This window comes from Paroedura picta, chromosome 18 (assembly GCF_049243985.1).
Source record: "Paroedura picta isolate Pp20150507F chromosome 18, Ppicta_v3.0, whole genome shotgun sequence".
Lineage (NCBI taxonomy): Eukaryota > Metazoa > Chordata > Lepidosauria > Squamata > Gekkonidae > Paroedura > Paroedura picta.
This window is the reverse complement of record NC_135386.1, coordinates 13,277,561-13,303,057: the sequence shown is the minus strand read 5'-3', so window position 1 is coordinate 13,303,057 and position 25,497 is coordinate 13,277,561. Positions and strand designations below refer to the sequence as shown.

General features: G+C 44.9%; 1 protein-coding gene and 1 long non-coding RNA gene across 3 annotated transcripts in view; one reads left to right on the top strand and one right to left on the bottom strand.

The window, feature by feature from the left end:
- Positions 1-25,497, top strand: part of AGBL1 (AGBL carboxypeptidase 1) — a 441,440-nt gene that overhangs the window by 320,398 nt on the left and 95,545 nt on the right. The window lies entirely within an intron of this gene.
- LOC143827644 (uncharacterized) lies at positions 1,491-11,189 on the bottom strand. The gene is made up of 5 exons (XR_013227371.1): positions 11,109-11,189; positions 6,474-6,749; positions 4,648-4,835; positions 3,676-3,812; positions 1,491-1,786 (listed from the first exon to the last, which is right to left on the bottom strand). It is a non-coding gene; the product is annotated as an uncharacterized LOC143827644 (long non-coding RNA).

Sequence of the window (25,497 nt, the reverse complement as noted above, 5' to 3'; positions counted from 1 at the left end):
GTCTTAGGGGTGGAGTCTGGGAAGGGTAGGATTTGTAGAGGGGAAGGGACCTTAGTGGGGTTTAGAGTCCACCTTCCAAAGTCCCTAATTTCTCTAGGGAATCTCTAGTCTGGACACCAGTTGTAGTTCTGGGTGATCTTCAGTCCCCAACTGGGGGGTTGCCAGCCTTATAGCAGAGAGAGACAGAAATACATCAGCTTTGCCCAGATTCTGAACTGTTGTAAAGTTTATAAATGAATCTACTTTCATGGTATGGAGCTCCCTTCTGGTTCAGAGGAAAGGGATGGCACCCTTCAATGTGACTCAGAAAATACAATTGTACTAGATCCAAGAGCCTCTTGAACTCTCAAGAAACTCACTTGGGGCACAAGCCGTTTCTCCATTATGCAACTGCAAGATGTAAGAGATGGTGGTGCAAAATGTCAGAGACCTAGTAAAATGTCATGGTGAGATCTCTGCCATTTCCTGTGTACTTCAATTCTTCAGACAATTTCCTGTTCGTTTGTTTGTTCATTCATTTGTTCGTCCATCCATCCAGCTAGCCAGCCAGCCAGCCAGCCACCTACCTACCTACCTACCTACCTACCTATTCAAGGCAGTTTACAGAATTAAAAAAACAAAAAAAACAAGCAAACAGAGCCAGTATGGGTTAGTGGTTAGAGTATCAGACTAGATTATTGTAGTACACTCTCTGTGTGCAAATCTTCAGGAAAATTTGAAAGGAAGGAAAAAACAAAACAAAACAAAAACAACAACAACAACAACAAAAACCCTTACACCTTTTCCTGTGGAGGCATAGCAAAATCCCAGAACGATGATCCACATTGCTCCCATGCGGTGGTTAATGTCTGAGAGATTTTTGTTTGTGATGCTAAAAAAAATATTAGAATTCCAAACATCTGTGGAGTTCCATCTTTTTTGACACACTTTCTACTTAACAATTTTTATTGCCCTTCCTAGCACACAGAATGAATGCTTTGTAATTGCAAAAGTGTTTTAGAACCAAGTGTGTGCGTGGCTTCGTTCTCATTTGGCCCTCCCGCAAATGGGTCCAGAGCGGTGATTAATAGGCTAGGAAATGTGGTTCTGGCTTTGCAACCAGTGAAGGAAATTTCGGTGGAACTAAATTAATCAAGAAATGGACTTGGAGAAGATGGGGGAAAAGAAGACGGGGGGGGGGGGTTAATTCATAAATTAGGTCAGCACCAAAGTTCAGAGAGGGATTTGGGAGAACAGCAAATCCCTGGGTTGCCAATTTCCGATTACAAGAATATTGACTATCCCTGTTGAGTTAGTTGTCTTAGCCTGTCCCTCTTGGTTAGTGTCATGCCCACACCTGCTTCGCCTCCCCAGAGGTGTTAGAATCATAGAATAATAGAGTTGGAAGGGACCTCATGGGTCATCTAGTCCAACCGGTGGCCGTAGCTGACCCAGGTCTGCTGCCCAGGCCCAGCACTCCCCAAGCAAAGGCGAGCTACTCTTTTCTGTGAAGGTGAATAATTCTCCACTTCCCTCAGCACTTCTGCTCCAGATGTTCCAGATTTTTTTTAAATTAAGGTTTTTATTGTTTCCCACACAGAATAGAAAATATAATGAATCCAGTGTCACCCACCCTCACTTGCTCCCAGTTCTCCAACACAACCCATCAACAAGAGAAGATAAGAGAAAAGGATAAAGAGCAGCACAGTTGAGCGGAGGAACAAAATACAGCTGGAAGGGCCAGGGCTCCTATGAATCTCCATCATTCGGTCAGAACGGGCTCCTCATATGCTCTGATTTCCTTCACCTGCAATTAAGATCACAAAGGGTTTTTTTTAACTTATTTACCACTTTTGCACCTGTGTGGTCCATCTCCATTCGACTCTGCAGCTGAGGCCAGTAGTTTCTTGGCATCCACTCCAGAGCCTATTACTATAATCTCTTACTTGATCTTGCTGAAAGTGTCCTGATTGCTGAAATTAACTTGAGCTGTTTTGATAAATGAGAACATGATTTACAGAACAATGCGACACTCGGAAGGGCCCCTGCTCCACCACTCAAGAGAAGCACTTGTAAATATGGAATAAGTGGAAGCAGTCAAATAGAAGGCCAAGGGCCTGATGGATGGTCTACTTGGGAGGAAAGGGGAACCTAGGTGGCACACGGCCTGCTCTCAGGCTAAAACTGCACGTGAAAAAACAAGCAGACCAACTTGGGATTCTCAAAGTAAACCAAACCTGTTTCTGAGCATTCACAGGCGTGAACTATTGAGTCACAGGTTGTTTTTCTTTTCGCCTTGTGTGCATGTGATTTCCCAACCATTTGCTACTGGACCATCCCTGACGATGAGCACAGATGCGAACTGGTTTCTCTAGAAAGCACTTTGTCAAAGCTGACCTGTAAGTGTCCTATTGTTCCCTCTGTGAAAGTCCACTGTTTTTCAGGTATGCAAGTTATGATTCTGTGCAGATGGGATCTAGTTGGCAAGGGACTTTGGCTCAGTGGTGGAATATCTGCTTCCAGTTTCAGGCCTTGCCTTCTCCTGGAGGAGATAGGAGGTGGCGTGGTAGACTCTACTAGATACCTCCAAGAGAGTATCAGAGTAGACAATACTGACCTTCAAAGACTCAGTAGCACATCCTGATTGTACCTGTGCATAGCTGTTTGCAAGAAAAACAACACACACTCACTTTAAACGTGAAACCAGAGACTAGTACATGAATGAGTATGAGGTTTTGCACATTTAGGCTGTACATACTTTGAATGTAATGTGAGAATTACTCAGTGTGCATGTGGGAGCCACCTTGGTGTGGTGGCTAAGAGCCACAGCTTCTAATCTGGAGAACTGGGTTTGATTCCCTACTTGTCCTCTACACGCAGGCAGCTGGGTGGCCTTGGGCCAGGCAAAGTCCTGTTAGAACTGTTCTCACAACGGAACAGTCCTGTCTGAGCTCTCTCAGCTTCACCTACTTTAAAGAGTGTGGGGAGAGGAAGGGAAAGTTTGCTTGTCACCAAACTGTTTTGAGACTCCTCTGGGCCATGAAAAGTGGGGTAGAAAAACCAACTCTTCTTTAACTAACTCCTCTTCAGCCAAATGTACACAGAGTTTACAAACTGTTGTGGTAAATGTGTTCCTGCCTAGACAGCCAGTTTGGTGTAGTGTTTAGGAGTGCTGACTTGTAATCTGGCAAGCTGGGTTTGATTCCTCACTCCTCCTCCACATGCAACCAGCTGGGTGACCTTGGGCTCGCCACAGCACTGATAAAACTGTTCTGACCAAGCTCTCAGGGCTCTCTCAGCCCCACCTCCCTCACAGGGGGTCTGTTGTGGTGAGAGGAAAGGGAAGGTAATTGTAAGCCGCTTTGAGACTCCTTCGAGTAGAGAAAAGTGGCATATAAGAACCAACTCTTCTTCTTCTTCAGTAATATCAGGACTTTCTTAGCCTCTCCTACCTCACAGGGTGACTGTTGTGGGGAAAGGGAAGGTGGATGTAAGCTGCTTTAAGACTTCTTCTTGTAGAAAACAGTGGCATATAAGAACCAACTCCTTCTTCTGGTGATTGTGGCATGATAGAAGTGCCATATTTAAATGCTTATGCTTTATTTCAGCATTATTTCATCAATTGTCCAAAATCCATCGCATTGTTTATGAGATGGCCCAGCCATTGAGTGTACTGTTTTGCCTCGTGCAATTTACCTTGAGACTTGCTAAATAGGTGTTCTCTGTAGCTCCTGCATGGGGTCAAATGAAAGATCACTTCATGTGTTTGGTGACAAGCAAACCACATCTCAGAAACAACAATGGAAGCAGTGCCTTCAACCCTGCAAGAAGAGCTGGAACACAAAGAGAAAATTTCTTTTTAGCACTGAGCGATTCCTGCTGAAAAGATTTGTCAGACACTTCATAGACAACAGAGGAACATTTTGTTTGGTGCGAGTTTTTCTAGATATTTCCCCCCCTCCTCTTTATTACCCGTAATATTTATGACTTGACAACTCAATTTATGGCTGGTCTTTCCAACTTGTCCACTTGCAATTGTGTCCAGCTCAGTTTGCTTTATGGTCTGCATGGTGGAGGGCAGGGGGAAGCAAGTATCCCAGGGGGTAGAGTCCACAATGCACTATTTTCTGTGCAAGGCAAATAAAGACTAATCTTATTTGAGGCTGGGAGGCAGACTGAAAACAGAAGATTGGGTCTACAACCAACTCATAGAATCATAGAGTTGGAAGGGGCCATACAGGCAATCTAGTCCAACCCCCTGCTCAACGCAGGATCAGCCCAAAGCATCCTAAAACATCCAAGAAAAGTGTGTATCCAACCTTTGCTTGAAGACTGCCAGTGAGGGGGAGCTCACCACCTCCTTAGGCAGCCTATTCCACTGCTGAACTACTCTGACTGTGAACAATTTTTTCCTGATAAACTCCTGACGTTGCAAGGAGATAAATGTTCAGATGTTTCATGTCTGGAGAAATAATTTTCTCCATTTGATTCCTTCTAACCTACATTCCACTCTTTCCGATTTCCATTTTTACAAGAATCCTTATTTTTAAAAAAATAAACCCAGAATTGTAACATGCTACAAAATTGTAGCTTGCTGCAATTACACATTCCTTCAGTCCATTTGCATGCCCACCCCATTACATTTCTGGTGTTCATGCACACACTCACATATGTTGAAGAAACACTGCAAAAAGGGAATCTTGGCTGGTCACAGATAAGGATTGCACCCAAAATTCTTGGTTTTTTTAATGCTTCATGTTCATTTGTGTGTATTCATTTGGGTGCATAAATCTTATATAGACATTTTAAAGCAATCTTGGTGTGTCGGCATATATGGTTATATTGAGAATATTTTCCTGTGCGGAAATGGAGATGTAGTTGAGTAAAACATTGTACAAAAAGAATCTGGATACAACCTTGCATACAATCATATCTAGATTGCATTCTGTTATAGTGCCTTATCAGTGCTCACATGCACATTGAAATGAACCACAGGGGAAAGAGATGAATGAGCCAAAAGAAACAAAAAGAATGGCAGATTTTTCATGCACAATGCTCTGGATAATATTCAGTTTTTTTTTAAAGGAACATTCATTGCTAATGCACTGACTCCCTTTTGGAAATAATACCAGGTGACTCCAAATTCAGGAGAGGAGAAACTGGAGATACTTGAGATCATAAAGATCTTTCATTTCTATAGGACTCTTGTGACTTTCCCCCTGTGACATGGGCGAGTCAACTGTCTTTCTGAAGCATATGGTACCAAATGAAACTTCCAAACCATCTTCAGATACTATAATGGGATCTGTCCTGGGGCCTGTGTTGTTCAACATATTTATAAATTATTTGGATGAGGGATTAGAGGGGATACTTATTAAATCCATCTATCCATCTATCCATCCATCCATCTTGCTGAACTCTGGTGCTGGAGAAGACTCTTGCACGTCCCTTGGACTGCAAGGTGAACAAACCGGTCAGTCCTAGAGGAGATCAGCCTTGACTGCTCCTTAGAAAGCCAGATCCTGAAGATGAAACTCAAATACTTTGGCCACCTCAGGAGAAGGAAGGACTCCCTGGAGAAGAGCCTAATGCTGGGAGCGATCGAGGGCAAAAGAAGAAGGGGACGACAGAGGATGAGGTGGCTGGATGGAGTCACTGAAGCAGTCGGTGCAAACTTAAATGGACTCCGGGGAATGGTAGAGGACAGGAAGGCCTGGAGGATCATTGTCCATGGGGTCGCAATGGGTTGGACACGACTTCGCACCTAACAACAACATATATCTTGCATTTTTACACTCAGGCCTGTGCGAAGATTGGGGGTAATTATGTATTCACCTGTCACAATCATTGGGACATTGGGAAGACTTTGCATTTACTACAGCAGGTTTTGAATCGGAGCTCAGGAATGTGGCAGATAAAAAGACTGTCATTCCGGGAGATTTCTGTGCCGCCGCCCCCCCCCCCCTTATTTCAAGGTTTTTCTCCTCATCACATTTTTGTATCTAATTGTGTTCTGTATGCTTCTTGTGCTGAAGTGTGCTCTGAAGACCTGACTTCAATTTACAGAATAATAACATCTTGAGCTGCATTGAAGCTTTGAAGCTTAAATGCCAGGAGGGAGAGGGGGGCAGGGGATGAACGGAAAGATAGACAGTCTTACTGAGATCCCCTTCCACAGACCTTCAGGGAAGTTGTTGGCATAACTTTAACACTATTGTGTTACAAAGCAAAGAACACTCTAAAAAAAATACAGCCGCAAAACAACCAAACCTGAGAAACGCAGCATGGTTTAGGAGTTGAGTTTCAGATGAAGGCTCCAAGTTCTGTCTTCTCTAGGCCAGTTCACTGTTTGCCTTCACAGAGATTCTGTTGGGTGATGGATAAGCAAACCCCTCCAGTGGGAAAATATCATTGTGTTACTCAGAATATTTAGATTCCCTCCAAATCCCTTGAGCACTATTGCCAAACAAGCACTTCTAAATCTTTTAACCTACCTCAAAATCCACAAAGTGTTTTGGTTGAGTCTCCAAGTCTGTTAATTCCCATTCAAATCCCACAGGGGTTTTGGTTGAACAAGTACCTCTAAATCCTTTAAGCCCCCTCCCCCAATCCCTCACATGTGGTTTGCCTGGACCTATTGATTTTTTGTTGTTGCTGCTGCTCCCCTAAGAAATCCCTCAGATAGTTCGGCTAAGCAGGATCTTCCAAATCTATCACGGCATTCATGGGCAACTCCATCAGGGATCAGCTTCTTCACACAACCCTAGAAACTGGACAAAAAGATATTCACATTACCACTATAAATTGTATGCAATTTGTAGCTGGCCCCGTTTTGAGTAAAGTGATACAGGGATGGGGGTTTCATACAACAAATTTCCTTCCATTAATGAGCCGTCGCTGAAGTGCTCTCATCATTTCAAAGAGTGCCCCCACCACCACCTTTTTTCGCCATGCTAGCTTCCTCGGAGTTTGGTTGTTTTCTTTTAATGTTCTAAATTGAACACTACAGTGCTAAAGCAATATAGCAACTACACTGAGATACCTTGACTCCCATGACATCTCAGTAGTGCTGCTCTAGCACTGAAGTGACTCAAGACACCTTTATTGACATCGAAGTGCTATACTGGTTTAACGCTACAGCTCTGAACTTAGAATGTTAAAAAAACGTCCATGGAAGATTACGTGTTGGGAAAGGGTGTTGGGGGGGGGAGCAGTATTGCTACAGCCATACAGGGGTAGAAAATGGAAGAAAACCATTTCCCTCAAAAGCTTCTCAACCTCGCTTTGCTAACCCAGTGGAAGCGGATTTGTATAAACCAACTCTTTACCAGTTATTAAAATGGGTCTGTCTGAAATGACAGGAGAAAAATCCATTAGCAGCCTGTTACTAACCTGGAGCACAAAGGAAGTTTGAAAATGGTCTTCACAATCCTTGAATGTTTCTTGTGAGCATCAGTCTTCAAGTTCACCTCACAATTTGGCTGGTTGGCAGCTTGCGAGACATAGAGGCATTGAATTGTGAGACCTGCTTTCTGTACCTCACCGACCGTTTATGCACTGGGACCTTCACTGCCCCAGATCCGGTTCAGGAGCACAAATCCGGGGCTGATGAGGTGCACTGGGCCAAATGCTCCTCCATGTGGGTAAAGGAAGAGGTGGGGCAACCTGCCACAACCAAAACTCCAGCCTGCAGCCTGGCATGAAACCTCCAGTGCGTAAACGGTCACCCTGTTGCTCTTCTCATTTTCCATGGGCTTGTAGGGCAGTGTTAGTTGACTGGCTGTTCCCTCTCTTCAGCCTGTATCCAGGAAAGCCAAAGCTTTTCCCTCTTTGCTCAAAAAAATGCACACAAAAGATGAGATTAGGACCGGGGAGTAGTGGAGGTGATATTTCCTGCCTTCCTCCGATAAAGCTCAAGGAGTGCTGATCTTTCGAGGCTGCTGCTTATTACACTGAGTTCTGTTTGACTTGCACCAGAGCTGTTAAAGCACAGCTAACATCAGAAAGGAGACGGTAAACAGTTCCTTGCCGAATCTCAGCTGAAGCCCAAGTCCAATTTATTCAGGGTTCTTTTAAAGCAAGCAAAACATTCTTTCCTCCCTGAGATAGTCAGTGAAACTTACTTCAGATCTTACTATTTATTTTTAGTGCTGATGGTTTCCATCCACCTCCCCCTCCACACAACCCTCTATCTCCACCTGTCCACCTGTTCTCCCCTCCCCCAGTTCATACCTTGCCCTCTAACTTTGAAGCAGTGGCACAGAAGTCAGTATAAATCCTCCGAAAGAAAGGAACTTGAGGATTCTGAGCTTACGATTTTTGTTCTAACAGGTGCTTTGTTTGTGGTAGTGATGCAGCCCTTCCTTGTCAATAATATGCCAGCTTATTTTCTCTTAAATTGAGTTCCCATACTCAGATTCCTTACTTATTTGCTGTTTAGGAGCAGTGGTATTTTAATAGATTTCTGCCTCTTTGGGATTTATTTTGAAATAGCAATGGTTGCAATACATAGGTGTTCTATTTTTGCTGTAATGAATCCTTAAACATTGTTAGGGGGGTGGAATGAGTCCGGGGTGTCCGAGTTGGAATAGGGCTGCACCCTGATTGGCCCTGCCTCTATAGCTCCCACCCTCCTTCCCTGGACACTAGCCATTTTGCTCTCAGTTGCCTGAGAGAAACACACAGAGCCACAGAAAGCCCTGCCAAACTGCTAACAAGCCCTGATTACCTGCTATGGCTTCTGCTGTGAAGGAGAGAGATCTGCACCTGCCGGTGTCCCCTGGGTCCTAGCGCCCATTGTATTCCTGGTTGCAATGGGCCTTCTTGCTAGTATGAAAATAAAATGAACCTCCCACCTAAATAGCCTCTAACACACACAAACCCCATGATGCAGAGAATCTTTCCCCCCTTGCCATTGGAAACAATGGAAGTCAGCAGGAGGCACCCTCTTAGGTACGAATTAGGCCATGATCACTGCTTGTTTGCATGTGGGTCTAAATCCTGCTTTCACAAGGTATCCAGCCCAGTCTGGCACAGTCCCAGAGCTGGCCTGACTCAGGCCCTGCAGCAAACCACAGGATCCAGTAGTGTGCTTGTTAGGGCCAGGCCATGTAAGGGGGAAAGCTCAGGCTGTCCCCTGTAAGGTATCACTCCCCCTTCCCCCTGAGTGTCCCTTCCATTATTTACCCTCACTACCTTAAAAAAAAAGCCGTCTGAAAGCTTTGCTCATGAGGTTGGGAGTTCAATCCCAGCAGCCGGCTCAAGGTTGACTCAGCCTTCCATCCTTCCGAGGTCGGTAAAATGAGTACCCAGCTTGCTGGGGGGTAAACGGTCATGACTGGGGAAGGCACTGGCAAACCACCCCGTATTGAGTCTGCCAAGAAAACGCTGGAGGGCGTCACCCCAAGGGTCAGACATGACTCGGTGCTTGCACAGGGGATACCTTTACCTTTACCTTTTTACCTTAAAAAAACACACATATGTTTGATGTGATTCCAAAGTAACGAAATATCAACCCTCCACCCCACCCGCTGCCACATCTGGTAGGCACCTTTCTCTTTTTTGGTTTTTAGTGAGACTGGGGACAGTCTCTGTTTGTGTGTGGGGGGTAGGCACAATAAAGCAGCCTACATTTATTTTATCCCCTTGTTTTTGTTGTAATGTTTTTGCACTGCAAAACAATTGTGGTAATTTGAAATAAATAAATTATTTCTGACTTGGAGGGACGGGGAATTTTTGCCACGTGACAATGCCTGACGAGTAAAACAAATGGGGGGATGTTTTGACTTCCTGTCCTTTGGCTGTCCTGGGTAGATACAAATCCTGGGGGAAACAAGGGGGAGAGCAGACCAAAGATACCTCATGTGGTTGTTGGGAGAGCCAGCCCATGGTAAAAAAACAACAACAACAACAACAACAGGGGGCAGCATGACATAATGATGGGGTGAATCCTCCATGCGGAAGAGGTCTAGGTGGTGCTTCTGGTGGGTGAGAGAATGAGCCAAGGTGGGGTGGGAGATGCTTCTTCCAGGGGAGAAGAAGGTAGGAAAAATTTGCTTGAGTGTCCAAAGTTGCTTTACAAGTGCAGGGAGTGAGGGGAGGGGAAAGGTTTAACAAGCTGGAGAATAGGCTGGATGTGGGATCTCCAAGGTGTTGCTGTGAGGACCCTGGCAGCTGCGTTCTGGACCAGTTGCAGTTTCAGATCAAGGATAAGAGCAGGTAAGGATAGAGTGCCAGGATGGGGAGGGGGTTAACTTTGTCTGGAATTCACCTCTTTAGGTAGAGTTGCTGATTTCTCTTATTCTCTTCCTTCTCTTCTGGTGGGAGAGAGAACGTGCCAAGGTGGGGTGGGACGCTTCTTCCAGGGGAGAAGAAGGTAGGAGAAAATTGCTTGAGTGTGCAAGGTCGCTTCAGAAGTGCAGGGAGTGAGGGGAGGGGAAAGGTTTAACAAGCTTTCAGCTGGCCTCACTGTCTTAGATATAAAATCAACCATAACAATCAAAAAGACTATAAGCACCAAGAGCCAACACACGAAAGGCGGTCCACGTTTTTTGTCCTGGGAGGATTATCATCCTGCAAACATTTCTACGTTTTCTATTTAAATGTTTCATGAAAAATTAAAGAAACGACCAACAGCGGTCTTTTAGAGGCCAATGTATTTTTTTCCTTTTGTTTTGCAAAATGCACTTTATTGCTAGCCTTTGCATAAAAGGGAAACCTGCCCAGCAGCACAAGACTGTAAAACCATCCACACAGGAAGTCGCGAATGAGCTTCATTCAAGCTGGGCAGCCTCTCAGATGGAGAGCTCCTTCAGCTTTGCATTTCCCTCACACTTTGCTCCTATCAAGGCCGGACTCGCCATGAAATGAGGCTGTTGCCTGCTGGCTTTTCATGAGAAAAATCAGCCTTGAATCAGCCTGTTCAAAACAACAGAAGCAAAACACCCTTCCCCCAGCAACAAAATCCTACAATGGAAAAGAAGGCAGGGAGAGAGACAGACGCCAGGCAAGATGTTTTCTGCATCTCTAAGTTCAGAATTCTGGCAGCCTTTTTGGAAACGTCCATCTGTAGTCCTGTAGGTTGCAAAGCTGTGTTCAACAGTGCTTGGTAATGTGCAGCAAAGACTCACCGCAGCCGCCAGTTGACATTGCAGAGGGCCGGCTGGAAGTGGACGCAGCTGTCCCAGCGGCCCTGGCGTGCTGCATGCTTGCAGCGCGCACAGCGTAAAAAGGAGAGGTGGGACCACGGCGCCAGCCTCTTCTCCGGGATGCCGTGGAGCAGCTTCCCTCCCTCCTGACCTATGTCAATGTTTGAGGCGGATGTTCTCTGTTAATATTTGATCACAGTTGCAGGATCACATGGGATGGAGCCTGATGGCAGGTGTGCGATCGGACGCCCTGTAAGAGGTGGCATGAAATGAGTAGAACAGGCTTCCTCGGGAGGTGGTGGGTTCTCCGTCTTTGGAGATTTCTAAACAGAGGCTGGATAGCCATCTGACAGAGAGGCTGATTCTGTGAAGGCTCAAGGGTGACAGTGGATGAGCGAGAGGGTTGTGAGTGTCCTGCATAGTGCAGGGGTTGGACTGGGTGACCCAGGAGGTCTCTCTCAACTCTATTATTCTATGATTCTATCATCCTATGAGTGCAGCTTACCTGGCTGGGAAGCTAGGGGCTTGTTTAGCCAAGTGGCCTGGGGACAGCCAAATTAAGTGGACACCCATTGGCTCCCCCACATTGGTCGCTTCCCTTAGGGCAGACTTCAGTAGGCAAGGGGATCTGCTGTCCCGGCTCGGAATGGTGCGGGTCCCCAGGGCACCTCTGGACTCTGCGGTTTGTGGTGCAGTCTGCTGACTGCTAGGTCAGGCTCCCTCTCCCATGCTGCGCCAACCCTCCTGTGGGGAGGTAATAAAGGCTGTGGCCTTGTTTATCCCAACACTGGTGTGTCGCATCTTATTCCAGCCAAAATTCCCCTCCTGCGAGTTAAATTAATACTGCAATTCTAAGCAATGGATTTAGGGGGGCATAACTCTGCTTAGGACCACCTTGTAAAATAAACAAGGCAACAGCTTAGCTCTTCTGAAGCAGACTTCCATGCAGGCTCATTTGGATGAGCTTTGCTGGAGGACACTGCGGGACAGTAGACACACCCGGGCACACAACAAGAGCATTATTCAGCTCAAAAGTCCCACAGATAAGAAAAACCACAAGAGGTGACTCCTGAACATTTTATTTTCATCTCATTATATTTAGATAACGCCCTTGCCGGCAATGAACATTTTTCATAGTACAGTAAAAAGAACATTATCACTGGGAACATATAACATTTCAGAGGTCTTTGTAACAATAACATGTTTAACACAACACTTGGAATTAGAATATTTCAGCTCCATAACTCAGTGGTTGTACGTGAATTGCTGCCTCGCGATTTCAGTTTTTCCACCTGCGAGACAGAGTTGGTGATGGGAGGGGCCTCTGGGCCCTGGATTAGTGGAGCTGGTTCACTGGCCTAGATCAAAGTCTTTGTTATGATCTGGGATGCCAGAAATTCAGGCAACCCCTCAGATCCCAGCTCCATATTTGGGGAGGGGGGAGGACTCTCTAGATATGACATTGTAAATTAATCAAAAGAAAAGAACCTACCTCCAAAAACAAAAGGGGAAGAAAACAGATTTAAATATGCTCCAGGAGCACAGGACATCAAGAGCAGTGGCAAGTCAAAAGGAGAGAAGCAGGTGGGGAACTTAGCTTGTTTATGTCGTTGTCAGCATATAGGATTTTGGAGGGAGCTATTCTAGTGGTTAATGAATGAGGGTGTCAGAGTTCTCTCTGCACAGGCCTGACCCTTCTTCATCTTTCTGTGAACTTAGGCAGATTGTGAGTGGGTGGGCGGATTGTGCCAGTGCTTGGCTCTTGTGGCCCTTTCTTGTATGCTTAGGGAAATGTTGTTTGCCACTTTGTGATCAGAACATGAATTTCTTCCAGGCCAGACTGGCCAGGGATTCTGTTTTTTTTTTTTTTTTTTTTTTTGTGGGGGGGGAGATGGTGGGGCATCATCTGGACATTGAATTGGGGTCACTGTGGGTGGGCATGAACTTGTGAGCTTCCTGCATTGTTCAGGGGGTTGGCCTAGATGACTTGGAGGTCCCTTCCTCCAAGGATTCTAGGATTCTATCTTAGACGAGTCATGGGTGTGATCCAACCCAACCATGGGGAATGTGATGACCTCACAGCACTACATAACCAATCAGATCGGGCTTCCGATTGATGAGGGCAAGTGAAGGCAAAACATTATTGCCTCCTTCCACTAACAGCGCTGAAAACAAAATAACTGTGTAAGAAAGGGGAGACCTTTATCATAGCTGGAAACTTTGACAAAATAAACCAAGCCAGTGAGTCATTTTGGAGGGGGAAAAGGTCTGATGTAAATCTAATTCTTTTGGATTTTTAAATGTGACAGGTACACGCAAGGAAAAGTTCAAACAACTTTCACTGGGCCTTCTGGTTTGGCTGGTGAAGCGGAGGGCTGTATTTCTCTTTGACATTTTGTTGTTCAAAAGCTCCCAGTCACCTCTATGAAAAAAAAGGGGGGAGGGTTGGAGTCACACAGAATTTAGTGCTGCTGTTAAAGGGATGGTTTACAAGCTTCTGATACCATCCATGCTCCCAAGCTGGTTAGTCCAGATAAGACTCTTAACCTCCCCCCTTTTTTTCCCTCCCCTTGGACACTTGATCAAGGCAGCTTCTGGGGAGGGAGATCTTTTGCTTGGAAGGGGTGGGGGCTAATTATGACATTAACAGGTGAACATTCCAGGTGCTGGGATGCAGTCAAATCTGCTCTAAGCTACCTGGGAAAGGATCCCCAAACCCAGCGTGCATTGGCGGTAAAAACAATATCTTACAATCGGCAAGGGAGTGATGCTTGTAACACATTCCCTACCCCTGGTGCCAGTGTCCCCTTTCCCCATAATACTAAGTGTACCTCTACATGTTTTGCTGCTATCCCTTTGTGCCCCTTTCTGCCAAGTGTGCAGTGAGAACGGGCAGTGCTCAATTCAGTGGAGTCACAACATGACCCTTACACATCACAGGGGCAGATTTCACCAGCCAGGCCTCTCTATGGGCAAGCTGTGTTGCCTAGTATCTTTCAGAGTAGTGTTAGAGGGGTAAAAAATTCTATACAACTTCCGGTGATTTCTAGAGCTCCCTTCATCACTTCCGGTTGTAACAGGAAGTGACTTAGTGATGCTGGTGATGTTGCCAACAGGATACCTGTGTTGGTACCCCCAGCCCTCCTGCTGGTTGTCAGGGATCTCTAGGAAAACTATTTTCCAGGGGAACGAGGGTCAATATTTTTGTTTGAAATTACAACCCTCATGGGCACTTCCATTCTTGAAACTTTTCACATTGATCTGTAGTCACTGCATTTAAGCCTCCTTTTTTTTCCTCGCACCTGACAGCAATGCTGACAAACCCGCTGTCTGCTCAGGGCATTTACCTGCAATGCCAAATTTGTGAGTTTTGCTTTGAGTACAGGAAACGACCAATTCCTGGGAGGACCCGGCTTGCCAGATTAGAAGCTGCCGCTTTTAACCACTACACCACCCTGGCTTGTAAGATCTCTAGGAATGTGTTAAACTAATGAGAAACTAACAAGGAGATAAATCTCCTTCAGCATTCAAGATTCATTTTGAGAACTCCACCTGATTATTCTCCCCAAGTAGCCCTCCGCATCAGCCTGGTGATTCATCTTTAATTTCTGAAGAATACTTGGGACAGTTTGGGACAGTTGATGACTCTAACAAGGGAACCATGAAAATAAATGAATGAATTCAGGAAATGGGCCTCTGTAGCTCCTCTCAATAGAATGATGTAGACATCCTTGGGCATTTCCAGATTTAAACTTCTGTCTGTGTCAAATATTGCCCGCTGTAGGATTTGGAGTTAAGAATTGTCTATTTCAGGAGGGTAATAATATCTCTCAAATAGCATACAGACAATGAAACTATCACCCATCTTTCATCCATCATCCAGCCCTGTTCCTGGTTGGATGTTTTATCTTTTGCCTCCTTGGATTAGTCACATTCAATTGGTGATTGTGAAGAAAGTAGATAATGTCACAAAACCACACAACTGGGGGCCAGGGCCAGTGAGGAGCTGTCCTTTTTCTTAAATGGAGTTCTGAAGAATGGGAGTGCTTCAGAAAGCCCTGACCTGCAGGACCAGGCTAGGTCAATCTTGTCAGGTCTTAGAATCTGGCCAGGCCTTGGTTGGTACTTAGATGGGGGACCATCAAAGAATTCCGGGATCACAATACAGAGGCGAACAATGGCACAACAAAGCTGAACATATCTTGTCTTGAAGACTCTAAGGCAGGGGTGGCCAAACTGTGGCTCTCCAAGTGTCCATGGACTACAATTCCCATGAGACACCTGGAGAGGCACAATTTGGCCACCCCTGCTCTAGGAGAAGCATACATGGTTCTCCTCTCCCCACTTTATCATCACGGCAAGCTTGTAGGAGATTAGCTGGGTTCTGGTAGCATCATCACCCTAGAATTCGGTGAGGCTTTGAGCTCAGGTCTCTTCCACCCTGAGTTCTCATGGTGACTACAACAGCCTGAAGTTTCAGCTTTGTACACATTAGCACAAATGTATATATGATTTGTGTGCATCCTACACATGGTTATTCTTTATATGTGTAGAAGTAATTTTTACCTTAAACTAAATCTGTAAACAGCAGAATGCTTGATTTCATCTCTATGTTTCTTCATGTGCTCATCCCTGCCTTTATGTTTAATGTGAATATTTGAGCACTGGCTCATTCTTACATGCAGACATACATGCAAGATGTACCCCGCTGTCCTTGTCCCTTGTGTACTTCTCTATTGCTTCACTTATTATCTGATCCGCAACTGACTGTGACGATTTACACAACCAATTGAGGAGTCTGGATTATCCCCTAGGCATTGCAGTTCTATGCTTTCCGTGCTCAATGGCTCTTGGGAATTGAGCAAAAAGAAAAATATAGTTTGTGCATTCACAAATATGCAGCACAACAATGTATAATCAAAAATTCCAAGTCCTGTTTATTGTCCAGTCCTTGGAAGCTGAAGGAGAAATTCTCTATAATGTGTGCTGAACAGGAATCCAAGATAACAATGTGTTGTATATTTGTGAACACACAACTTAATTCTTTTTGCTCTTACCTTCTTTGTGTGCTCCTGTTGATTGAGGGTTTTGTGAACGGAGATCATTGGGAAAGGATGACTACCCCACGGTCTGGCAGAAGCCAAGTGTTGACTAAATGGTAATCTGATCCCTTTAGAACTAGCTTGAGCAAACTGGAGGATGAGGAATACCTGACGGCATCTATAGCATTTATTTCAGCGTGAAATAATCTGTTGGAAGTTTGGGCTGAATTGAATCTTTGACTCTGAATAAGCAAACTTGTTCTTGGAAGAAAGTTTCTTTATTAGAAGTGAAAGTAACTCTGCAACTCTACAGCCAGGTCTGGCTCAATAGACATGGGGTACAGATTATAGAGCAGGGGTAGTCAAACTGCGGCCCTCCAGATGTCCATGGACTACAATTCCCTTGAGCCCCTGCCAGCATTCGCTGGCAGGGGCTCACGGGAATTGTAGTCCATGGACATCTGGAGGGCTGCAGTTTGACTACCCTTGTTATAGAGGCTTGGAGGAGCTCCCCCTCCCCTTGGGAATCCAAACCAGGCACAGTTCAAAGGGAGTCATAATATGTGACTTTGTTAGAATCAAAAGAACAGTTGTTCCAACCTGAAGGAGCCAGTGCTGCAGTGCGGGGGGCCTGCATGCGTGTGCCAACATTCCTGACTATGCTTTCAAAGTGGATGCTTGCATTGACTTAAAATAGAGAAACTCTATTTCTATGAGTTTACTTATTTAGGAATCGAAGACTCCCAAAGACCAGCAAAGTTTTATTCAAGACATAAGGTTTTGTGTGCATATACGCTTCTCCACATACGATTTACTGCTTCAGACCAACATGGCTACCCACCTCAATCAAAGACTGGAATGAATATAAGACTGGAAATTGAACCATTGAGATTCCACGCAGTCCGCATGGCCATGTGGGCCAAATCCTTGAACTCAGATGAAGTGTCAAAGGAACATTATGCAAATGAGGTCAGAAGATCTGAAGCTCCATCAGACCCAGCTCCGGAAAAGGGACTGGCCAATGTGCTCTCAGAAGTTCTCAGGCTCTATGCAGAGCAGATGTTTCATACAGCAAAGACTTCGGAAATCAATGCAGCCCCTAATTCTCAGTATTCCAAAGACAAAATTCGTCTATGCTTCTGAGTCACCAGCAGTGGTGGCTTTCCCTAAGTTAGAGGGATTCATAGAGACGGCAGGAGTTAAGATGTAAGCCTGCAACTACGCCAGCCATCATAGCATATAGAAAATGTCTATAGAGTAAAATAAAAGAATGGCACTGTTTAGGTACACATCCCTTGCTGTCGTCCTTGGTAACAGGGGAGATGCAATGTAGAGAGCAGCAAAGTTATCATGCTGCACTGGTAGACAAAAAGGGGAGGAGGCAAAGTGATGAGACGAAATATGCTCACCTCTGTCTGCAACCCTGGAGAAAGGAGATCAGCCATTTGAGGGCTGTTCCCCATATCCTGGCATCAGCGAAGCAGTGAGCTAAGAGCATGTGGTCAACTGTGTCAGATGCTGCTGAGAGGTCTTGCTTGAAAAGTCACCTCTAATTCTCATATTAGAGTTTTTACTCCCGTTGTAAGGCATGGGAACATATCAGACATGGGTATCAGCACGCTATCCCATGATTCATGGTCAATTTTTTTTTCACATGATGATGATTACGTTAGCCATTCAGTCATGTCCAACTTTTGGCCATCCTATGGCTCAAATGTCACAAAGTTTTTTGATCTTGCACCACTTATTTTAGTTGTATAATGTTCTGGCTGGTGTGCATTTTGATCGTATCTAACCACTTTGTTATCAGTTGGTCTGGTTTCCTTTTTCCACTGACCAATACTAGCATAATTGCTCTCTCCATTGAGTTGGATCACATGATATGACCAAAGTAAGTAAGCCAGAGTGTTGTGATTTTGCTTTCCAGTGATAAATCAGGCTTTATACTCTCTAGTGTTTCCTTGTTTGTGATTTTTGCAGTCCATAGCATCCACAGAAGCCTTTTCCAGCATCAGAGTTTGTCTTAAAAGTTTTTTTAAAGCATGCTTAATGCCGACCATCCAAAACAAATACTAATGCAGCAATGGCCATTATTGCTATGGCCAAACCATTTGATCCTTTGGCACCAATGTCATTAGAATGGTTATTGATGAAGGTGTGTTTTTAGTAGCTATCACATCAGTGAGACAAGAAAGTGAATTAGCTCCACTGTGAATGAATCCTCCTTTCTTACAAAGAAAGGTTTACCTAGTTTACCATGTTTTCACAAGATAGTTTCAAAGTTTAGTGTGACTCAAGAAGTTATCCTGCCAATGTCTTTCTGAGGTAGAACACTTGATGTTAGAAGGGCAATATTGTTTTATTTGGATAGGACACCATTTTTCAGTTTGTTACTTAGGAGTTTTGAAAGTAAAAAATGAGGCTTCATAACAGACATTATCTAGGAAGATTATTTCAGAGATAAAATTGCGTTACTTGGAATCAGTAATAATATATGCACATTTAACTAGGATACAAGCTTATCTGGAACTGATAGTTAATGAGATCTTCTGTGCATGCACACATTCTCTCCCACCTGCCCTGTTACAAGCTCACATCATTGGGTGCCTGTGGCATTTCAGATGGAAATTGTGCCATTGGGCTGTGTGACTGTTGGGTAGGAAAAGTTCACAACCATTTCAATGGGTACATGGACACTCCTAAGGATTCTAGGCTAGAAGATGATCTGCTGTGGCAGATTCCCCACAGAAAAACTCAGTTAACATCATTTACAGGAAAGTGCAATCCTGGGGATTTTTGCTCCTCTTTCAGTGACATGCGTATGTGCGCCTACAAACCAGAAGCACATTACCTAACAAAGAATCTTGATGCAATCACACGTACAATCATATCAAGATCATTTTTTTGGGAGTAAAGCAAGATTGCTTTCTTGCTGTGTTTTATCGATATACACAAGTGCATAAAATGTTAGAGCAGCAGAAAGATATAAAGAGAATGAAATATGCAGCAAATTGTACATGCTGGGTGCTCTGTACAAAATTTTGACATAAAGGAGCAGATAATGAAGAATTCCTCATGCATTGATTATACTTTTGAAACTAGACCAGGTAATTCTGAACTCGTCTGTGTTCAGGGAAAGTGGAAGAGCCATTTTGTCTAAGAGAAGGGTAGCCATGAACTTATGGTAACCTCCTTTACTAACAATAAAAAGCTCACATGAGCACAGTTAGGTCTTTTTATACTTCATAATTTCTATTGCTCGAAATGGACAGATTTTAAAGGAAGGCAAGAGTAGAAGAAAAATCCGTTGTAGCAGTGAAGGCACTGAGAAGTGATGCATTTTGAGTGAAAGGCTCTGGGAGCTTTATTCTTTATTCTTCAGAAGAAAAGAGATACCTGTGAGAAAGACATGTCAGGAGGGTCACAAAATTGTGAAATGTGTGCCGAGAAAGAGACATTTCTTTCTCTCTCTTCCCCTTGTAAGCTCCCAGTGAAGCTAACTGACAGCTGATTCAAAATGAACAAAAGCCCTTCTTCATGCAACACATACGTAACCATGATGGCTAAATCGACTCTCCATGTTCAGGGGCAGGATGCTTCTGTTGAGCAAATATCGGGATTCCATAACACCAGAGGTCTGATGAGTTAGTGCCCTGCTTTGATGGGCCAATGGTCTGATTCGTTATAAGTGAGGTTCAGGCAAGTACATCACTTGGTACAACAGCTGCTTGGATAATTAGTCAAAGTTGAAAACAACATACTGGCCTAGATAGATCAAAATCTAGCAAAGGCACCTTCTCTTCTTCTCTGATCATTCATATCTTGAGCCAAGAAGCAAGAAGGGAGTGATCAGTGATTCTACGCAAGTTGTGGTGACCTTGCAAAGTCCCCCCCCCAACCCAAAGCCAGAAAGTTGCACAACTCATGCGTGCCGGTGAATGTTCCCTGGGCCCGGCCTAGTAAATATGTGTCTCTTTAGGTTGATTACAGAGTCCTGCCTTCAAAAGATGCCAGGCTCTATTAGTCACCAAATTAAATTTGGGGTAAGTAATAGCTAGCTGCTCCCAGGTAGCTTTGTTCAACAAATAATGAAAAGAAGCCTGAAAATCAACTTACCTAGCCATTTATTCTGTGGATAAATGCGGGAGGAAGCAATAATAGCCATAACCGAGATTTATATAGCTCCTTTCACATCCCAAAGGATCCTGAGGGCTTTATTCATGGCAGCACAAAGAGGTGTCTCATGCACTTCTGGAATGCAACGATTCTGGGGCTGGAACACGGCTGTCGCTCCAAGTTCATCATAAAGACTCTTTTTAGAAAAAAAATGATGAAACGAGGAAGAAAAGAAACGATGCTAATTACTGCCAAGCCTTTGTTACACAGGACCCGCTGGCCAAGTCCGTGCGCAAGAAGTATTTATTATGGGTTTGCTTATTTAGAAAATTTGTATGCTCCCTCTCTAGCTCAAGGCTACTCACAGTTAAAGCAGGAAAAGCAGCTATCACAGTAAGAACAAAGAAAAATGAAAAAAATAATGAAATCAATATCAGAATCAATGAAGCTTTACCATAAAAACAGCCAATAAAGCAAACCAGAGCATAGCCCTCGAAAAAAAGCCGTGTGAAATGACGTTGATAAGTCTGTCGGGTAGGAGCTAACCACATGACGATGAACGAAGCGGACATGCCTATGTTCAAAATCTAAGGAGAAATGTTATGGCCTGGTGCCTGACAGGGAGCAAGGAAGACACCCAGGAGAGCTTCAGGAGAGGGCATTCCAAAAGTGAGGTGCCACAACCAATCTCTGATGGCCACCTGCCTTGTCTCTGCAGGTCGTGGCTGGACATTATGGGAGGAGCAGGGGTTCTAAAGAGGACCTTAACTGGTGGGTTGGACATTCTGGGAGGAGATGGTTCTTGCAGTGTAGTATAGCTAATGCTAGACCTAGCTTGATCTCGTCAGTTGTGGGAAGCTAAGCAGGATTGGCCTTGGTCAGTACTTGGGTGGGAGACCACCAAGGAAGTATAGGGATGCTACATAGAGGCAGGTAATGGGGGGATTCTTCTGAATGTCTCTTGCCTTGAAAACCCTACAGGGTGGCCATAAGTCAGCTGCAACTTGGTGGCACTTTCCAACACAGCGGCTGGGGTCTGATGGGAAAGCATTGCCACTTCCTGTGATGAAGACGGTCCCTACCCAGTGTGTTGTGAGGATGTCTTCAGGACATAGAACGAATCAGGAGGCATCCCCTGTGATTGGCCAGCAGCACAAGGCCACCAGGCTGGCCAGACAATGCACTGTTAATTCGAGGATCTGGAGACTGCAGCCTGTTTTGAACTGTAGATCTACTCCCCTGGCACCAGTTTCAGACCTCAGCGTCATCTCTGGGGACCAGGGCTTTGAGGACAATCAGTGTGGTATCAGTTCCCGGTACAGCCACTATTCCTGGCCAGGACCTGCAGTTGTCAACCTCCAGGTGGTAGCTGGAGATCACCTGGAATTACAGCTGATCTCCAGGAAAAAGAAAAGGTTTCGAAGGCAGACAGAATGGCATTATGCCCTGCTGGAGTCGCTCCCGTCCCCAATCCCGCCCTCCAGAGCTCTATCCTTCCCCCCACAATCTTTAGGAATTTTCCAACCAACCCAGGCCTGGCAACCCACTAGGTCCCACAGTATATACCCTAATTCAACTATGGTGTTGGGGTGAGGAACGACTGAAGATGGCGCCATACTAGCTGGGCTTCTGTCCGGCTCTTTAGCCATGCTGAGGGTCAGGAGCAACCGCACCTGGCAGACCTGAGCAGATACGCAAATCTTGCTCGCCGGTCGCCCCAGGAACCGGGAACGGCATCCTGAGGGTCCTACAGATCCGTGGAGACTGAGTTCTCCGGATCGCCGCAGCATGTGCTCAAGGTCATGATGGCGACCTTGTCGTAAATAACTTTCTAAGCCTGAAACGACCAGCTGACCCTACATTCTTCCCAGATCATCTTTTACCAAACTGACAGGAGCCGAAGTCTACAACAGTAAAGACTGTGAGTTTTCTGGCTTTTCCTTTTCTTTCCCCACAAGCTCTTCCCCGCCCCCTCCTCAACCAATTTACAAGTGAATTCTTTCGTTGAGTGAGAGGCTCCCAGCTAATTACACCCACTAATCAAACAAAGAGAGAGCTTAAAGAAAAGAGAGACTTTAAAGTTTTGTTGGAGAGAGTTCAGTGGGGGACGCTGACTTGATACGGAGATCGACAAACTGATAATTTTGGATCGCTCGTGCTCCCGCGAGACCTCACGAGACTTTCTGTTTATAGTTTGTGACTACCTAGAACTATGGAAAAATTAACTAAGGCACAGCTTTTCCATTTGTTATGCAAAGGGAACTCAAAGATACTGAAAGCAGTCAATAAGGTGGAAAAGGAAATCCGAAAGACTAAGAAAGAGCTTTTAGACAGAACCGACGGTTTGGAAAAAACAGCTGATGAAAACACAACTCAGCCAACAATACTTCAAACGAGAATTCAATGTCTGGAAGTTAATCAACAGGAGGGGGAGAGAGCTAGGGACGTAAAAATCAAAAGCACCTTGGAAGAACTTGGGAAAACAGATTTAAGGAAGGAAAGCACCGAAAACCGGGAAGTCTATTTAGAGCAGGAAGTGATTTGGATCAACAAAATAAATAGAGTCTATTCAAAGGCGACAGCACGCAGGAAGCTATCAGGAGATATCTCTGTGCAACCAGAGGAAGAGATCCGGATTGATAAAGTATACAGAGCCTACTTAAAGGCGACTGCAAGCAAGAATCAAGCATGAGACTTCTTTGGCCCTGACAGAAGGACAACCAGAAATACTCTATGTAGGAATCATCCCAATCTTTTTTAGGCTGGGGACCAGCAGCAGCAGGGAGGGCGATTGCCCGGCCACACATGCTGCACATGCGCGGCTGTGTACGCGTGCATGCACCATGCGCAGCCGAAAACACGCATGTGCGGCACTTTTGTAAATGTAAACCACTTTGAGACCCCTTTGGGTAGTGAAAAATGGGGTATAAAAACAACTCTTCTTCTTCTTAGAATCATAGAGTTGGAAGGGACCTTCAAGGTCATTCCTGCAGAATGCAGGAAACGGCCACAAGAGCCAAGCACCTACACAATCCTTTCAGTCCACCCAGTTAGAATCTGTCTAACCCACTTACACCTTTAACATTGATATTTCTATCATATTTTTCATAAATATTTTTGGATAACAGAATGGCCCCAGTTTTCTCCCAAGTGAAGTGAAATATCCACTTGCAAAGGGAACCTGCTTTGTGTGTGTGTTTGTGAGATTTGCATTGATCATTAGATCTGAGATGTGAGGTCAGTGGCCCTCAGTGTGGCTCTCATCAAAGGGTTTTCAGGTGCAAAGCATCTCTTCTCCAGAGCAAAAGATCAGTCACAAGAACCTGGGATGTAGCACCTTTCCATCTGTATGGAATACCTTCCCTTGGAAGAGCATATGTGGCACACAGTCTTCCATCCTTTTGCAGTCCCTCCCCTTGTAGACATTCTGCAGTGGTGCCCACTCTTCCTTCTCAACCCCCCCCCCAAGCTTTTCGAAAGCTCAACCAAGCTAGCATTCCTTGCATTCTCTACTTCAGTCTGGTTTGAGACTGAGCCCTGGCCCTGAGATAAGGCGATATGAGGCAGCCCAATCTCATGAGATCCTGGAACCGAAGAAAGGTTGATACTTGGAAAGGAGACTGAGAAGGGAGACTTTGCAGAGACTTTGCAAACCATCTCTGCTCTTCACTTCACTTGAAAGCCCCGTGCTGGGCTTGCAGTTGTGACTTGATGGCATTTGTGTACGTACTGGCACCACATCACTGATAGAGATGTCTTCAGTTGTGACAGGCCACGAAACGGTTGGGTACGCTTCTTGTGTAAAAACAAGCTGATTCATGCACACAGGTTCTTTCACCACCAGTATTTCTTTGCTATAAAGGTCCTGACACATTCCACCCATGACAGGAGGTTCCCTATATATCATGCCGGAGACTTTTCTGAGCCCCATTCCTTGAGTTCTGTTGGTGCAGCAAATTAAGAGGTACTGGCACTTGATGTGCTCTCTGAGCTGGCAGAAATATCTCCCTTCTTGTGACCTTCATGGGTATGGCTCAGGGTGAGAATCATCACCGCAGCACAGATAAATTAAGGGACTTTTCTTAGGGAGTCTGGGTTGTAAAATAATTGCATAGCCCAAGACAGGAGAGCATCAGTCTTTCAAGACAGAAACGGCTCTTGTTCAGCCTACAGATTGAGGTCAGGTTAGGTTGAGGCAAGACTAAGAGACTCCTGAGTCGGGGGAGGAGGTGGAGGAATATTGGGCGTGTGAAAACCCTTTCTTCTCCCTAAGGTATTTTGCCAGTCTTCGGAAATCGGCCAGATCAAGCGATTTCAGATTCAACTCGGATTTCCCTTTGGAGAACAAACCTTTTAACATCAAACGAGATCTTACAATGCTCAGGTCCTCCCTTGGGGGACGTATATGATTCCTCTCCATTTCGACAGTCCTGATCCAAGTTGAGCCCCCAGTGCAGTCCTGTTGTGGACTCAAATATATTGTAACGTGTAATTTGGCCCTTAGATCTCAATGTTTGACATTCTGCCGAAGCATGACTGTAGGGGAAAATTTGGGGACAACTCAACCCAACCACCTGACATAGTATTAAAATACTTTTTTTTTTTTGCTGCCCTCTGAATTAAGGATCTGGCAGAAATGTCCCAGTCATGAATTTTTAATGAGGACCTTGTGACCCGCCACGAGGCATTGTATGGGAGTGGTCGGATATAAATCACATAAATAACAAATAAATATCATCCAAGTATGCTGTTCCCTGGTCTGAAATATGCCCTTGTATAGCTGGTGGTACTTCTCCCCTGCCCTCCATTTACTCCTTCCCAAAGTTCTAATCCAAATATAAAGTAAAATACTTTATACACATAAGTTGCCTCTAAAGAATCACAGAGTTGGAACAGACCTCACAACTACCTGCCCACCTATGCTTTTTACTTGGTGGGTATTGGAATGTTGTATGGGGCTGATTCCCAGATCTGATATTCTTAGAAGAGAACTGGGTTAACTTCCAAGTGGCTCTCTGCTGTGACTGGTGGTGGGAGCTCCCATTCCCAGAAGCACTATGATTGGGCAAGTCACTTACCACCAGGCAGGATATGTGCTACCTACGATACAGGAGAAAACTCTGAATATATCGATAATCCCCTCACTGTCACCAAATTCTCACTGAGAAAATCAGAGAGCCAATTCCAAATCCAACCGAGGAGAATTTACATGT